The sequence below is a fragment of the Phaenicophaeus curvirostris genome, chromosome 9, assembly GCF_032191515.1.
Source record: "Phaenicophaeus curvirostris isolate KB17595 chromosome 9, BPBGC_Pcur_1.0, whole genome shotgun sequence".
NCBI classification, from domain to species: domain Eukaryota; kingdom Metazoa; phylum Chordata; class Aves; order Cuculiformes; family Cuculidae; genus Phaenicophaeus; species Phaenicophaeus curvirostris.
In genome coordinates, this window is record NC_091400.1 from 285918 (window position 1) to 300169 (window position 14252).

Below are 14252 nucleotides of genomic sequence, written 5' to 3' on the forward strand. Positions count from 1 at the left end.
ATTCTCTTCAGCCAGCTGTCCCCATTCAAGAACACCACTGATCATACTGAGGAAGGAATATAACTGTGAAAGAGTAAGGCTGGAGTGAAAGATTGCCAGTTTACAGAGAGTGACTCTGCAGGTGATTTGAAGGTAGTCTAGAAGCATTTCGCACAGGAAGGCTGCATGACTGTAGAGGGTGGGTGCTCGGTCTAGCAATGACAGAACAAGAGTCCGTGACTGGAAATTAAACAAATTTACTCAAAAAACATTAACAGAGAGAACAGTTAATGAATCAACAAATTTCTGAAGTAGTTTTTCCATCACCAGAGGGCTCTAAATGAGGGGAAGGGGGTGATGTTTAAATCAGCCTTTTTTCACAGTCAAGAATTCATGCAGAAAAGTCAAACAGCAGATCAGTCAAACAGAGCATCATGCCTCAGGTGACTCTCCTCACCTTATAAAACAAGGTAAAAGTGAGTAAGATGCTGAGGCAAAGGCAATATCGGGAAGAAACCTTCAGAGAGATTTCACCTGGAGAGAAGGTGGATGGACAAACCAAGGCCCTTTGGAGCCAACACCAGCATGAACTGTGCATCTTCAGCAATGAATAAACTTGCTGGCAAGAACCAACAAATATAACCTTAGCTACTCAGCAGCCAAGGCATTGCTCCCCTTCTCAAAGGAGACTGACGGTTTCTTCTCTCCCCTTCAGCTTGTTACCTATAACTAACAGTCCTGGCGTTCAAACCTGTGGGAAGATCTCCTACCAACTCAGGACGGCTGAACACCTCTATGTAAGTTAAAGTTCCCAAAGAGAGAGAACAAGATGAGACGTGCCACCCCCGGAGAGAGAACTGGAAAGCCATCCTTCCACATACTGATTTCAAAGCAAGGAACAACTGCCACTCTAACCTGCTATTAAGGATTATACAACAGCAGCTCTTTTGGCAGCACATCACGGTGTTTCGAAACAATGACGCTTTTCATTAGATTCCAGCGTGTTTCAGGGAGCAAATACAGACTTAACGGGCCTTTCCAGAAACGCAGTAGTAACTGACAAAGTATTTGAGATTCACAGCTCCGATCAGTAGCACAATAATTCTGAAAGCATGCAACTGGGTCAGCCTGGATAACACAAACAGCCAAAAGCCCTCTTTATCTTCTAAGCACTGAGGGTGAGGGAGGACATTTTTATTGGTTTTCCTTACTGGCTGTGCTTACTGGTAAAAAAATCTCTCTCTGATCCCTGCTTTATTAATATTTTATAGAAAAAAAAGATACCAAAAAACTTTCTGTTGTCTGGGATTTTTTTAATCTTCGACAGTAAAAGGAAGAATAGGATGATTTTGTAAAGACAACTTCTTCCAGGTTAGATGGGCCCCCTCTGCAGCCTTATGGGCTACATAAACAGATGTGCCAGTAGAATCAGCATGAAAACCATCTCCACAGGCTGGAAACACAACTTCACATCTCCCTCTAGCCTTGGCTGAATGCATTCCCTGCTCGGCCCAGGTGCAGAGAGCCAGCTGGCTGGTCAGTGTGAGGACCAGAGGCCTCGCCAAGCGACGTGCTGCTGCAGAGAGGAGCTAGCATACTTGAACTGGGGAACACTGGCTCCTCCTTCATAAAAAAAAAAGTTACTGAAAATAAATACTGAGATCAACAGCTGAAGACGATCCGGTAATTCTGAGAGCTGCTCTGTCGAAACCACCGAGAACTCTTTATTTCCTGCTAAGAGTTTTCTCTCCCAGAGGCATTCCCTTCCCCTCCCACTTTTTTTGAGGAAAAAGCTTACTAAATACTCACATACTAACTTGGTCTCTCTTCCTTTGAGATTTTACCCACTAATAACAGGCAGATCATTGACAAATAAGCCCCTCTTTCCAAAACAAGAAGGATGAACTGAGGACTATGGAACTAAGACAGACACAGAAGAGAAAGCCTTAACACCCAGCAAGGCCACAGACTTCACATGCAAAACTCAGTTTTCACTTGCTGTTTGTCCACAAAAGACAAACAAGATAAAAAATTATACTGTTCAGCTACAAAGGGCACTGTGAAGATAAATACAGAAATCATTTAGTAAAGCAGATCTTGATTCTCAGTTATCCTACCACAGAGGGCTCCAGAGGTGTGCTAGTCTACTATAGATTTCACAGGCTTCCTACTTTTGTCCTTAATAAATAATTACCCTCTTCCAAGAAGCCTTCTCCAAGGCTGATCTTCCCTTTCACATGAGAATGGCAAGACTTCTGCATCCAGGCTCAGCTCACCAAATTCACTCCTGGGACAGCTCTAACCCTCTCCTGAAATGCTCACAATGGCCAGAAGTTCTCAATGTTCGTCCTTGTTCAGTATCTACAAGTACCACTCACCTGAGCTACAGAGGAACCCTTTCTCCCCAGATCGAAGGTTCGACGTGTACTTGTCACTCATCATGGAGATCAGGAAGGTGTGTACTTAAAACCTTTCCTGCACTTTGTTCTGAGCAAGCGGTCCCACAGAGCAGCTCCTGGCCTATGAGCAGCGAGCTACAGACCTACAAACTGAGCAGGCACAAAGAGATAAAAACAGGGAATGTGGAGTCCATAGGTGTTCTGAAGTGCTCTTACGATGTGAAGCTCCCCTCTGCATACAGAGTACAATTCATTTTGTTTCTGACTTGTTTTTTAATCAGAGACAAACACAGCAATTACATTCTGCCCGACTACAAATGAAATTATATCTATCCTTATGGCACAATAGTGTCCCCCCCTAAGTGTTATTAGCCCTCAACTCTCATTTAATCTCGACAGACGTGTATTACTCAGGCACCCTGCAGGAAACTCGACAAGTAAATTTTGCAAATATTTCTCAGCAGTATTCTCATGCTCTTCCAAAAGACTGCTAATTCAAACAGCATTTCTTAGGCAACACATGTAAATTAATCAGTCAAGGAAGTGAACTTCTATGATGATCTGAGCTAAGTCTTTGGCTTCTCTTCGATAACCTAACTGTCTCAGCTTTATCAAGTGATACCAAAGCCTACATTACACTGTTTTCCAACTGTATCTACTTATTTTCTTTGGAAACTTTTTACTACACTGCCCAAGTAAAATACAAGCCCAAGGAAAACAAAGTCATCTTTCCGTGGTCCCTTCAGCTCACTGTATTCTTAATAGGTTATATTAATCCTGTTGACATAGGAGACTGTTCCCTGGCAGAAGCCAAGACAGACACTCACAGTGCTCTCTCTGTATTTGTTTCAGCATAGACAGTGCTCAGAGGGAACACGGATGAAGTGACAGACCTACTCCATCAGCTGTGACCTGGAAGAAACCTGTCAGCCTGAACAGTGAGAGAACTTTAACAACTAAGAAGGCACTGTCAGCAGGTCCCTGTTTTCCCAACACCAGAGCCAAGAACCTCCGACATTGAACCTTACCTCTGTCTGGGACTTCTCTCTTTAGGCCACCTCAAGAATCTTGTCAGTGCAGAGTTGAAGGCTCGTTCAAGAGCACGGTCCTGTGCTGCTGCTGCTGTGAATGACTGAACAGCTTGAATTCCCTGGGCAGTGAGATGTCTTTAAAAAATGTTTGTCCCAAACAGAGTAGTACAACAGCCCTGATTCACTGAGAAGGACTTCTTTTTCAGCATGTTACCTGACCTAATGTAGCCACTAAAAAAAAAGCTGACCAAGCGCCCAGCCAGCACAAAGCCTTCTGTGAAGCCACAGAAACGCCTCCTTCTAACTGCTTTCAAAACAGCAATAGAAAAAAATCCCAGCTTAGCTCTGAGCATCACAACACTGGAAGACTGTTCTCTACGTGTCCTAACCTTTCCGATATTTGTTCTTGACCCTGCCAGCACACATCGATTTATGAGGACTGAAAGTGCTTTTTATTACTGTCTCTGTTAATATCTATTCTCTAGATACTTTGTGAAGAAATCTGAGTAAAGAAAATTGAGTGGTAGATGAGTAAAACATTGTTAGTTTTTCATCACCCGTTCCCTCCCGATTGCTCAAGTCTAACCAGCAGAGTTTTTTGGCCTTGGCTCATAAAACCGCCAGTGCAATATTGCAAGAGAAGTTACAATACATGTAAAACAAGAGGTTAAGAACCTACCTAATCTAATATCATGTGGGAAAAAAATAGGAAAGGTTAGATTACAAATGTGTTTTTAACAAAGTCTCAGAAAGGGCACAGTGTTACGTCCCTGGATCAGAAGTGACAGAAGTCCCCAGGTCACTGAAGGCTACAGATGGCTATTTCACCTCGGATCACAGCAAGTAAAGCTATTTCTGATTTGTATAAAATTTGTTCACGCCCATTTGCTGACGATTCCAGCACTGTCATTTTTTAACACAGTCACTCTCTATAAAATCATCCCATTTCAACACCACTATAAGGAATAAACGCCAATCACCAACAAATGCCAGAATATGCGTGAGACGCATTCTGCTCAGGATGTCTACAGCTACCAAGCGGTTAAAGGTACAGGCAAGCGAATGCCTTCTAGCAGCTAAACTCATATCATTAAATGAAAAAGACTCAGCAGAAGATCATCTGGTATGCTAGTCACCTCTTACGAGTGACGCTTTCAGGTAGAGCAAGCATCTTGAAGAACAGAGGAGGGGCTTTGTGTCTATTTACTTGAATGACTTACAATTTTAGGTAGCAAATGTTCACTTTTATAATTTCTCTCTAGCAGAGCTCTGTCCAGCCCTCTCGGCTGCAGCCCTGCCTTTGATTACAGGTGGAAAAGGTCTGCTGGCCACTTCTCCCTTCAGAAAGACCCTGTTCACTTTTTATTTTCCATTTTTAACAAAGGAAAGCAATGTGGACATGCAGCATCCCAAAGCACCAGAAGGCTCGGAAAGGGCCCTGCCTTGCTGACCTGCCCTTAAACATCACTGGTGCACTCAACGATGCTTGTGACATGAAGCAGAAAATGAAATCTGACACCTGCCTCAGTTTCCAGACAGCAGAACTAACAGATGATTTACCAGTCTGGCTTCCTTCGATGTTAAATTCCTCTTTCCAGCTTCACTCAGCCACTTGTATTCAATGATGGGAAAGCTACAGGAACTGAACTGGAAGAGCAGTTTCCGGGGTTAGTCTCAAGCTAATCGGTCCTCAGAGCACCTGCAATTTATGTTCAACTGATCAGTTTTTCTTTAGGGAATGAACTCATCCCAACCTAAAAGCACACACAGAGAATAATATTGTAAAGTGGAACAGAACAAACAATGAAAGAGGAACGACTGTGCATCTGTTATGGATATCTGTTCTTAAAAGGTCTCAGGATTCAAGAAAGGACGTGATTGAACCAAGACTCTCAGGACCAAATCTTGCAGCCCTTTCCTGTGACTTCAAAGGCCACATATGTCTTTGCATAGCCTTGAAATGGAATTGCTTTGTAACATCCAAAAAAGTGACTTGAAAAGATTAGAAACACTTGAGATACCTTTGTTCAGCTTTTACTCTGAGGGGAAAAAATAAAGGTATCTCAGATAAAGATGGAGAAAGCAAAAGAAATAAACAGCTGAAAAGATTATCTATTTGTAATTGCAACTGGTTCTATTTATTGATTTCCAAAATTACCTAAGCAGCCTGCCGCTTACGTGCTCTTACTCTTAGATGTTATCATTGGTAATTGCTGTGTTATTGCAAAACACTGGCATAAATCCCACTCAGCACCTCTTTGCGTTTCTGAGAGCAGAACATTCACATGCTCTTTTCTGACCCCATGTTCCTAATTATTCCTCGTGCGTGACTATGTGTAACTCATCACCAACTGAATCAACCCAAACACCAGCTGAATTCAGCTGGTCTAGAGATTTTGGTATACTTTATGCTAAACCACTGATCGTTCGAATTTACCTTCTTTCCTAGGTTACTTTAGAAACCGACTAGAAAGTTTCTCTTGTTACACGCCATGGCCAGATGCACTGCATTTGACGCAAATGCCAAGAGGAGCACGGTCCAAGTAGTAAAGTATGACCTGATTCCCACCCACAGCTACCATTCTCCAGAGGAGATAAGGAATAGTGATTCCGGCAGCAAACGCTGCCTGAAGCGTTAGGCGCTTCCTCCCGACGCCAGCGCTGGGCTGCAGCTGTTGGTGCCACAGCGGTGCCGACAGCAGCTGCCGCAGGGAAAAGGCAACAGCTCGCACAGAGAAGGGCCAAGCCACCCACAAGGTGCCATAATCCACGTCTGGTCACCCCAGCTGCCAAAGCGGGACCACCCTGGTTGGAAAATACTTTCGGGAAGCGTACCTTCCCGCAGGGTTCAGCCAAAATTTGCTGCCTGAAAACCCAGCAAGAATGTATCTTAAGTGTTTCATGTATTCTGCCAGTGTTAACAGGGAGAACTACAAGGCCTGGGTCAAAGCCAGCTAATCCAAAGGCCTGTTCTTAAGTAAACAGTGGAAAACCACTCTGCTTCAGAGCCTCCTGCTGAAACCAGTACAGGAAATTTCTGTTTTACCCTTTCCTCTGAACCAGCTGTGCCAAGCAAGGTTAAATAATTATCTAGTACTAAGCATATATGCAAAACAGTTAAATCTTTGTTTGAAAATATCTGGAAGGCAGCTGGGAGCCGTGAATACACTAGAACTAAATTAAGCTAAGTATGGGCTGCATAATGACTTCAAGGAAACTGTTTTTAAATATATTACTTGCAGTGAAAAGAGCTGGGATGGTAGTTTTGGACACAAAACCCCTCCTCTTACTTACAGGATAAGCACAACACAGGCAGTACTAGAGGACACTGCTCCCACACATCTGTTTCTACTGACCTACTTCAGTTTGGAGCCACCTTCAAATCTCAAGAGAATCGCATCTCCTTGGGCCTCCCTTTCTTCTTCCACCCACCTACAGAAGCTGTGCCCACACATCCTTTTACTTTCAAAAGAGAAACTCAACGGTCGCTCACAGCCCAGCATCCTTTCTATAGGTACCTCATTACCACGGCTCCTGCTCTCCACATTCAATGGGCTCTCATCTTTACAGGATTTTAAGCAGTTTTAGCTGCTATGATGCCCAGGGTAAGAACCCACTTGTTTTCTTGCTCATATATTAAGAGAAGGCAGCGCGCAGATAATCACACTGGGGCTTCCAACCTCCCCAGTTTAGTCAGAACTTTATCTCTAACGGAACTACTGAATAAAGGCTGGCTGTGCTGGTAAACCCACAGCAACCATTCATGCCCAGAGGAGGATAAGCTAAGGTCACCAGCAAGCAACAATTTTAACCTCTACCATTCTGTACCAGACTTGAAAAGGCAGCAGGACTGGGAGGGCTGGCACACGGCCGCTCACTGCTCCCAAGTGTGGGAAACCAACTGCCCGGGAAGTAAGAGCAGATCTGTTTTTAACCTTACAGTAAGATGCACGCACTGCTACACATTCAGGTGGCAGTAAAATTCGAGACAGACTGCTGTGGGGTTTTTTTAGGCTGAATTACTCAGGCTCCCTTCTTGATCTCATGCCGTCATATAAAAAATGTGTCTCTCCTAACACGGCTTCACACAGGCAGGTCTCCCAAGCACCTCTTTAGCCCTGCAAACACATGCATGAGACTTAATGCCTACCCTCACGCAGGCAGGTTTGGATTATCATCTGCCTACAGTGGCTACCTTAAATACCTACGCAATTTCTTCCAGACGTTGCTTAAGGTCTATTAAAGTACATTAAGCTCTATTTATTGTACCTGCTGATTCTCTCCATGACTGTGTTAAGAAAGCAGACTCATTATACATGCTCTCTATGCAGAGTACACAGTCCAAGGTTTTAGGAACCATTCCAGTTAAAGAGTCATAATGATTAAAAAGCAAAACACAGCTCATTGCTCCAAGCATCATAACCATGACACATAATAATAATTTCTTTAGTAGCACAAAAAAGATATTTTATAATAGGAAATTATATATATATAAAATAGGATATTTTATAATAGGAAATATTTATACGAGTGTGCATTTGGAGGTGATCGAAGAATAAGACGTGCTTCAGCACAGAATGGCCAACTCTAGAGGACTCAGATCGTGGCCATTTCAAATACCATATCAAATGGTATGTGTGCTGCTGACAGTATAAATAAAATTTACAAAGGGGATGCAGTACAGACAATACGCAAAGAATTCCCAAGCGCTGATTTGGTAATATATCTCATCCCAAACATCCCAAAGAGGGAGGCAAGGCTTCCACTCCAGGGCACATTCTGTTCAGTTTTCTGTCCTGCTATTCCCACTAATAAAACAGCCACAGCTGTTTTGTATCAGGACACCCAGCGTTCGCAAGGCAGCACAGAGCAAGGACACAGTGCAGAGGAGGCACCGCGAACTCACCCCAAGGTCCATCACCCAGGCTGTCCTTTGCTGACACACAGCGCTGTCCTCAGTTTCCCTTTGCGACAGAGCCAAAGCGACTTGCTTTCATCATGCGTTTCTGCTGGATGGCATACGAGTATTTCTTATCGTGAGGAGATTAGTTGCTGAGGTGTTCTTTTAAAGGAGCAAAGACAAGGCACAGCGAGCCAGTTCCTATGACAACTTTCCACTGCAGCCTGGCTGGAGACCATCAATCCACCTTCCCCTGGGCAAGCAGCTTGTACGTGTTAGTGTTACTTTGGGCCACTACAGACCTCGGCAGGTTTTTCACCAGAGGCCGAGCAACGACAGCTGCATGGTACTGAATCACCCAGATCCCACAGCACTCCCTGATTTCAAACTTCTACACAAGAACGGGTTCCCTGAGCATGACTGCATGACCCAGCTCTGGTCTCTTGCCCAGGATTTCCAGGGCAGAGCTGCATCAGCCCTTCTTCCCGCACCTCCTTGCCAGTAAGTCTTTACAATTTCTGTAGGATTCAAAGGTGGTAGATCATCTCAGTTTGCCCTGGAACACCACAAACCTACTCCACAGCCAGCTCGGGGCCATCTCCAGATAGCAACTTGCGTGTCAAGCTAACCACCCATCTATCGGTTTTTAAACAGATCATTATTTTATTAAGCTGAACTGCAAATAACAGGTACGATGTGAGCAAATAAACCTAACTGCCTTTTCAATAAGCATCAGTTACACATTGTATTGTAACAGCTCGCTTCCCTTGTACTTCAGACACAAAAATAATATACTGGTATATTTTGAAAGGAAATAAAACACTCCTTTCAATGTTCCCTCAAGGAGTACAACGCCACAGTGTTTACCGCTAAACATCGCAGTAAGGTTTGTGTTTTTTCAACAACATTCCCCTAGAAGTCAAAAAAAAGTCTAGGATCAATATTTCTAGTGATTTTAGGAAGGGTCTATTAGCTTTTGGTTCATGCTATATTAGGAATCAAACCCGTCAGGAAGTAACAATTCAAGGGGGCTTTATTATCATTATTAAAAATTGCATACAAGGCACAAGTTTGCCTGGGAAAATTTCAGCTTGCACCTAGTTTTTGCCAGTGCACATCCTAGAAACAGCATATAACACTAATGCTACCAATGCAAATATACCAGCAGGCTGTTAATGTCAAACCTCAGCTGAAAACATTTCTCCCACTCTTACCGTTTCTCTCCCCATTTATCTCTGCAATTGTACTTAATTCAATGGAGCATTTTAAGGGTAATTCGGTGGTGCGTTTTGCCACACAATTTGTCTGAATGACGCTATACAGAGTAAAGTTTGTATTGTACTATATAATGAAACGACGTCTATGCTTGAACAAACTCCAACTGCTGTTAATCAAACCAGCAAGTTCCTGAATGATCTTTTGGACTGCAGGCTAACAGCAATAGATTATTTTAAATAGCAGTTCTGCTCTAAAACATGTTTAGGTTGACAGGGGCCGACAAGGGCTGTGACAGACTTCCAGAGCCAAGCTGACCCGTTTGCAAGGAAAACACTGGGGGTTTTCCTCACTGCCTGAAAAGTGTGAACCGAAGATCGAAATATCGTTCTGAGTTTTGTTTCTGGTTTTCAATAAAACCGCGCAGCACCTGAAAGGACCTAAAAAATGTTTGCGTTTTCTGTTTATTCACTAGGGACAAGCAGGTGTGTGGACTCCACACATCCCAGTGGGTGACAAGATGTTATTCCAACCTGAGAGAGGGGTAGGTAAGAGGGGGGCATCTCTACGAGAAGACTTAGAAAGCTTTTTGCATTCTTGGAGGTCCGGATGGCAAATCTTACAACCCAATAATTTAAAACTCAAGCGATGATGCCTTGGGAGGAAGGAAGGGACGTTCCCGGGGCCGCGTCAGAGCGGCTCCTCGGTCCTTGGCAGCCTCTGGTTGCACCAGCGAGGGAACAAGCCAGCGGGTTTCCCAATCGCTGCGGTTCCAGGGATTTTTCAGCCCGCCCGAGCCCCGAGGCTCCCCCAGAACCTCCCGGCAGAGCCCGGGAGAGGGGCAGCTTCCGCCCCGCGGCTTTATTTTTGGCTCCAAAGGAGCGACTAAAAAGCAGAAGGCGAGCAAAGCAGCCGACGGGGCGGGCGGGGGGCTGGGGGGGTGGGGGGGACGGGGGACTCGGAGCCCGCGGAGCTGAGGGGGAGAAGGGGAAGGGGGGGAATGAGGGGGGGAGACGCGACAGCTCGGGGCCCGCCTGGGGCGCGGCGGGACAGGCTGCGCGGAGCCGCCCTGCCCGGGCCGGGCCGGCAGCAGCGGCCGCCCCCGAGGGGATCCCCGCACGGGGAGAACGGGAAGCGCCGCCGGTGGGCACCGCGGCTCCGCTCCCTGCCCCTCGCTCCCTCCCTCCCTCAGCCCCGGCGCGAACACAGCACCCCCCTCCCTCCCTCCCTCCCTCAGGCGGCTGAGGGGAAAGGGGAAGGGGGGAGGGGGGGGTGTTTGCCGCTCCGACCCCTCCCGCCGCGCGCACGCGCCCGCGCCGCCCTCACCTCGCGCCGCGCCGGGAGGAAACTGCCCCGCACCGACTGCCGCAGCGCCCGCGCCGCCGCCCCGCGCATGCGCCCCGCGCGCCCCGCCCCGCCCCGCCCCGCGGAGCCTGCGCGCCGGCCCCGGGCGCCGCTTAACGGGGCTGAACGAGGCCGAGTGCCGCGTCCTGCGCTTGGGGTGGGACAGACCTGAGCGGCTGCAGGCCAGGGGAAGAGGGGCTGGGAACTGCCTGGAGGAGAGGGACCTGGGGGGGGATGGTGGAACACGAGCCAGCAGGGGCCCAGGGGGCCAAGAAGGCCAAGGGCATCTGGGCTTGGAGCAGACACGGCGTGGCCAGCAGGGCCAGGGAGGTTCTTCTCCCTCTGGACTCGGCCCTGGCGAGACCGCTCCTCGAATCCTGGGGTCAGTTGTGGGCCCCTCCCCACAAGAAGGATGTTGAGGCTCTGGAGAGAGTCCAGAGAAGAGCAACGAAGCTGGGGAAGGGGCTGGAGAACAAGAGGAGCGGCTGAGAGAGCTGGGGGTGTTTATCCTGGAGAAGAGGAGGCTGAGGGGAGACCTCATTGCTCTCTACAACTCCCTGAGAGGAGGTTGTGGAGAGGAGGGAGCTGGGCTCTTCTCCCAAGGGACAGGGGACAGGACGAGAGGGAATGGCCTCAAGCTCCACCAGGGAAGATTTAAGCTGGACATCAGGAAAAAATACTTCACAGGAAGGGTCGTTGGTCCCTGGCAGAGGCTGCCCAGGGAGGGGGTTGAGTCACCTTCCCTGGAGGCGTTTAAAGAACAGGTGGACAAGTGCTGAGGGACATGGTTTAGTGATTGATGGGAATGGTTGGACTCGATGAACCAGTGGGTCCTTTCCAGCCCAGTGATTCTGTGATCCGCTGTGCCAGCCCCAGGCACTACGCAGCACCCATGCAGCGTCCCTGCAACATCCCCTGCACCGGTCCAGGGTCACCGTGCAGCATCCTGCCTAGCCATCTGAAGCAATGTCTGCAGCCAGGAGCGAGCACAAGCCCATCGTGCCTGTGGCCGTGGTGGTCCAGGTTGGAATACTCAGGAAATGGTTGTGCACGGCAAAAAATATCCATTGGCTCCTTCCCAGTTGTGCCACACTGGGCCAGGACTGCCATGAAAAGTGCCAGGCAAAAAATGAAACAAATCTTCCAGGCAAAACCGGCCTCCTTTTTCTGCCAGGTTTTCCTGACCCAGAGGCCTGAAAAAGGCTGCAGCCCCCAGTCCTGGCCACCTCGGGGTGGTCCCCACCAGCAGCAAGGGTGACAGCAGCCACCCGCCTGCCCTGGGCCATACAACCTGTGTCCAGCCTTCCTTTCTGTGCCTTGGCCGGGAATGCTGACCCTCCTCCGGGCACGCCGACCCTCCTCCGGGCACGGCTTTTCTGGCCCTGCTTCCTTTATCTGCTCAAGGACGCTCCCCTTGGCTTTCCCTACACCCTCAGCTCTGCTCGGTGTGATAAGGCGTTGCCAGCACCCTCTGCAGCACAGGGACGTGCCGTTCTGCCTACTCGGGCTCTGTGCGCCTTGCTCCAGCGCCTTGCTAAGAGGAAGGCCCCGACAGCACCAGGCTTTGACACGTGCCGTCAGTTCCGGTTAAAGCAAAGCCCGTTTTTGGTGCCACGTCTGTGGCAGGGTGGCATTGACCACCTGGGAAGCTCAGCCTGCACCCCCCAATGCCCTGGGACATCTCATCGCCCCTGCACCGAGCACCTAAGCGAGGGGTTTCGCTTAGAGATGCATCCGCTTGTTTTGGGGAGCTCATTTCCACACTTCTTCGTAGTAGGGCCCGTCCTGGAGTGTGTGTCTGTCTGCCTGCGCATCTTTCCAACACAGAACCCCAGAAGGTGCCCTGAAGCCAGCAAGGATGACTGAAAGCATGAAATAGCTTTTCTACAGACGAAAATTAAATAGATAAAAATGCTTCATCCTATGAAAGAGACTGAGGGGTTAAGGCAGAGGTCTGCAAAATCCTGTGCAGTCAGGTGGGTGCGAAGGAGCTGTGTCTCGTCTCTTCCACCATGTTCCACGGGCCAGGGGCATGGAATAAAATTAGCTGGCAGTGACTCTGAAGTGCAAAGAAAGGTGATGTTTTTTCATGTGGCACTTTATCAAACTGTGGACTACAGAGCACGGTGGCATCCAGGACATGAACTTACACTGATTAGATAAGGGCCAGCAAACATAGTGACGTGGCTGCTGCCTCTGGAGCCCCAGAGAGCCAGAACCAGAGAAGTTAAACCAGGTAAACATAAATCTGCCACTGTCAGTGACAAACTCCTGAGTCAGAGGGACCCAGTACAGACAGACTCCAGAACATCTTAACCCATCAGGAGGCAAAGAGATTCCACCCTAGGTCATTACCAGGGATGTCAGAAGTCCCTACAGAGACCCTTGCATTTCTTCCTCTGGAGGACACTGTGACGCTCCCAGCTCTGCTATTAGAGTACGTATGTACAGCAGTGCTAAAACAGCATGAGTGGAGAGGCCAGGCCAGGCTGTACTCTACCTTTCCAAGACAAAAGAGAACCACAGTCACTTTCACCACGAACAACAACCAGAGTGAATTCATCAAAATGATGTCACACACGTAACTAAGCAGAGTTGGAAACTTCTCAGTCTTTTGATCAGAAATTGCCAGCAGCAGAAACCTGACTTAGAATGTCGTAATGCAAAGCAACGGATGTTGAGGAAGTGGTAAAATGCACTTGAGTGTGAAGAGCATCTAAAAGACCTGAAAATAAAACCCAGACCAAGAAGAGGATTTCTGCATCAGCAGTGTGAGCCAGGCAGCTGGGCCAGGAGTCTGTCAGAGCCCAGTGTGGGCTGAGGCTGCCTGCCTGCCCTGCTCTGCCACCAAAACACAAGCTATGATCCAAGTGTGATAGCCTCACCACTACTGACCGAAAATTCCTTCCATGAAAATTACATATGAGCACATCCAAGTCCTGGAAAAACAAGGCACGAGCCAGGTCTCTCGCCCAAGCGTGCACACAGGTCCTGCCTCTTTCCTTTGCCTCCAGTGATCGACGGTCCTTATAGGAGTAATCCTATGCCCCGTGGGACAGATATGTGGGACTGAGGTGGGGTATATACGTGTGCGTGTTGATTTTATCGCCAGCCCCTGACTGCACGCCTAGGACCAGCCTGCAGCCACAGTGGGAGAGTGCTCTGCTTCAGACAGGGCTTACCTCACTCCTAAGTGAAAGAGATGTTTTCTGCTCCAGGCAATGCCCTTCTAAGCACGGCTGCAGGGATGTGAGCTCCTCTGCACTGCAGCTACAGTTGCTTTAATGCTTGTAGGACCTCCTCCGGAGCCACTGGTATGATTAACTTCTGATTCCAATGAGATGTGAATCCCAGCACACACTCTCCCCCTCTGGCTGGTCCTTT

At 48.0% G+C, this 14252-nt stretch overlaps 1 protein-coding gene across 3 annotated transcripts in view; it reads right to left on the reverse strand.

Annotated features, from left to right (window-relative positions):
• NT5C2 (5'-nucleotidase, cytosolic II) overlaps positions 1–10873 on the reverse strand; it is a 60576-nt gene extending 49703 nt beyond the window's left edge. Inside the window, exon 1 of one of the 3 annotated variants that reach the window (XM_069863827.1) lies at positions 10851–10873. The gene's annotated coding sequence lies outside the window, so the exon portion shown is untranslated. Of the gene's footprint in view, positions 1–2357; positions 2371–3406; positions 3657–10850 lie in introns of those variants that run through there. The other 2 variants (XM_069863828.1, XM_069863829.1) reach the window with 2 other exon arrangements.
• Between the last annotated feature and the right edge of the window lie 3379 nt (positions 10874–14252).